Below are 2,769 nucleotides of genomic sequence, written 5' to 3'. Positions count from 1 at the left end.
AACCTGCCAGCCCTCAAAAACACGGGGGCAAGGTCACAAGGGCCGATGTCTCCCAGTCCCTCTGGGAGAGCACTCACCCACCCTGTCCATCTCATCAGTGCTCCCCACAAGAATTGGGGCTGAGGCTTCAGCAGTGGGCTTGGTGTCTCTTCTGGGCGTAACTGCCAGCACCTGTAAAGGAGGGGGCGAAGAAGGGAGGAAGGACTTCACCCATGGGAGAGGCTCTTCTGTCAGGTTCCTCCAGGTCACAATATAAGGGATTTGATCAGAGTGTCCACTCCTAGGGCAAAAAACATTTTTTTCCAGCCTCAAGTATAGTATTTAGATGAAAGGTCCTCTCTGGTGGCCATCCTACATTGAAGGTAGACCATTCAGAGGAACAAAATGTAATCCATCTGTTTTTGTTTTTTTTTTAACTTTTACCCCATTGTAATGGGCAGCTGCTTGGACGTCCTTCCAGTACGCAAGGCAGAGTCCTAAAGGAAAGGAAGGAGTCTGTCCCATGTTATTGAGTTAGGGGAAGACCATCCGTAGGATTAGGGCAATGACAAGACACACAAGACACAGACACACAGGCCCCCCCCCCAAAAAAAACAAACAAACAGATGCGCGCTACAGATTCAGATCCATGGTGGCCACAAGAGTCTGAGTCCTTAGGGGACAGCTCAATAATGCCAAACACGGTACAGATGGGAGCAGGTCTCCCTAGCAGGTTTGCTCTGTCTGGGACAGAGCCCCCACTCAGATGAGGGGACAGGACGTCTCGTGCCTCCTCCAGGTCTGTCCTTACGGTGCGTCCACCAGGATGTATGACCTGATAGAATAACAGAATTACAGATGCCCCCGATGCGGCTTGCCGGCAAACTGAAAGTAAAAAAAAGGGAAGAAAAAGAAAAGGAAACAAAAACAGAAACACACTTTATTATTTAAACCTTGCTGGGAAATAGAAACTTAGGCCTACTGGTGACTCTGAAGCCTGTCATGGTGTCCCTCTGGTTCCTGAGTCCTTCAGTCCCAGCAGTTAATCTGTGGTTTTATTGCCTGAGCAATTGGCGTTATATTCCAAAAGTCTTTGCTAAGACCAATATGTTGAAGGGTTTCCTGTACTTTTTCTTCCAGCAGTCTCAGAGTTTCGAGTGTGATGTTAAGGTCTTTAACCCATTTGGACTTAATTCTTATGCATGGAGAGAGAGAATATATTTTCATCCTTCTACAAATACATATCCAGTTTCCCCAGCACAAGTTGCTGAAGAGGTTGTCCTTTCTTCAATGAGTGTTTTGGCATTTTTAGCAAATATCAGATGGCTATAGCTACCTGGGCTTACATCTGGGTCCTCTATTCTGTTCCACTGATCTACATGTCTGCTTTTGTGCCAGTACCATGCTGTTTTTGTTACTATGGCTCTGTAGTATAGGTTAAAATCAGGTATGGTGATACCACCAGCCTTATTTTTGTTGCTTAGTATTGTTTTAGATATTCAAGATTTTTTGTGCTTCCAATGAATTTTTGGATTCTTTTTTCTATTTCCATGAAGAATGCCATTGGAATTTTGATGGGGATTTCATTAAATGTGTATATTGCTTTTGGTAAGATTGCCATTTTCACAACATTGATTCTTCTGATCCAAGAACAAGGGATGTTGTTCCATTTCTTACTGTCTTCTGCAATTTCTTGCTTGAGTGATTTAAAGTTTTCATTGTAGAGATCCTTCACTTCCTTGGTTAGGCTTATTCCAAGGTACTTTTTTTTTGATGCAATTTTGAATGGGAGTGATTCTCTGATTTCATCCTCTGTGTGTTTGTTGTTAGCATATAGGAAGGCTACTGATTTCTTTGTATTTATTTTGTATCCTGTTACATGGCTATAAGTGTTTATAAGCTCAAACGGTTTGCTGGTAGAGTCTTTAGGGTCATTTATGTATAGAATCACGTCATCTGCAAATAAAATAGTGGAGAGCTCACCTTGTGGAATGGACTGGCTTTCAATTTTGAAACAATACTTCAGGCTCACGATAGTCCAGTGAGGGCCATGACCTGGTCACATAATGACATGTGGAGGTTGGCAGCCGACCATGGAGGGTATGTGAAATATTGGCAACTGAACATGAACAACGTCAAGATGTTCCAGGCACATAAGGAGGCGATTAGAGAGGCCAGGTTTATACACAATATACCATTTTCCATAGTCCCTATTGTCATGGTTAAATTATTCTCCAAGTGTATTCTGGGTGCAGAGATGCATGGGCTCTGTCAGATTCTGCGAAACTTTCTGCACCCTATAAACACGATATTTCTCTTTGTTTTCACACACTCACTGTATTATTGGCACCTTTCTCAAGTAGTGTTGTCCTGGTATCAGCCTTTGCAATATGTTATCTGCCACATTTGCACTGGTTTTCTCTGTTCATATGGTTAGTAATGTGTATACGTTATCCCTTTTTATCATCTACTGCGTAAGACAAGAATATTTTATTCCAAATAAAAGAATTCAGTCTTTAGCTGGGCGTGGCATGCCTTTAATACCAGCACTAGGGAGGCAGAGGTAGGAGGATTGCTGTGAGTTCCAGGCCACCCTGATACTACATAGTAAGTTCCAGGTCAGCCTGGACTAGCATGAGACCCTACCTCGAAAAACCAAAAAAAAAAAAAAAAAATTCAGTCTTTAACATAAAAAAAATGTTAAAAAAAAACTTGTAACTTGAATCTCCAGCTGTCTGGCTGGAGGGGGTGTCACTGGGGCTGAAGGGGGTGTCACTGGGGGATACATCT

At 42.8% G+C, this 2,769-nt stretch overlaps 1 pseudogene; it reads left to right on the top strand.

The window, feature by feature from the left end:
• The first annotated feature begins 212 nt into the window (after positions 1-212).
• Positions 213-2,457, top strand: LOC101595167 (annotated as a pseudogene).
• The last annotated feature ends 312 nt before the right edge of the window (positions 2,458-2,769 follow it).

This window comes from Jaculus jaculus, chromosome 13, assembly GCF_020740685.1.
Source record: "Jaculus jaculus isolate mJacJac1 chromosome 13, mJacJac1.mat.Y.cur, whole genome shotgun sequence".
In the NCBI taxonomy this organism is placed as follows: Eukaryota; Metazoa; Chordata; class Mammalia; order Rodentia; family Dipodidae; genus Jaculus; species Jaculus jaculus.
This window is presented reverse-complemented; position numbering and strand designations above follow the sequence as displayed.